Below are 482 nucleotides of genomic sequence, written 5' to 3'. Positions count from 1 at the left end.
ATAAAAGAGAAGAGATAAACAATACTACCATACATTAAAACGAAAGAAAGGAAAGAAAACACTATAGATTTTCTGACTAAGTGAGTTTATATTTGTTGAATTTCGCGCACAGCTACTCGAGAGCTACTTAAGTCAGGTATCCTTAATTATCAAGCAATAGACTAGATGAAAGGCAATTATCAACACCATCTATTGTCAACCCTGGGCTACTCTTTACTAAGTAACAGTGGGATTAATCATCACATTACATGCCTCATGGTTGAAAGGGTGAGCATTTTCGGTGGAGGGATCCAAACCTACGACCCACAATTTTCGATTTCATTACCCTAATCATCAGGCCATGCCAAATCATATAGTTATGAAAACTTCAACTATAACTATTTATTAAACATAACAAGAAATAAACCCTAAACTTATTTAGCGTTATTAGTGTGATATATCAGCATTTGATGCGTGTTGTACATCATGTGTTTTCCACCATC

Source organism: Limulus polyphemus, unplaced genomic scaffold, assembly GCF_000517525.1.
Source record: "Limulus polyphemus unplaced genomic scaffold, Limulus_polyphemus-2.1.2 Scaffold1368, whole genome shotgun sequence".
In the NCBI taxonomy this organism is placed as follows: Eukaryota; Metazoa; Arthropoda; class Merostomata; order Xiphosura; family Limulidae; genus Limulus; species Limulus polyphemus.
The sequence above is the reverse complement of the archived record's forward strand: the minus strand, read 5'-3'. Positions refer to the sequence as shown.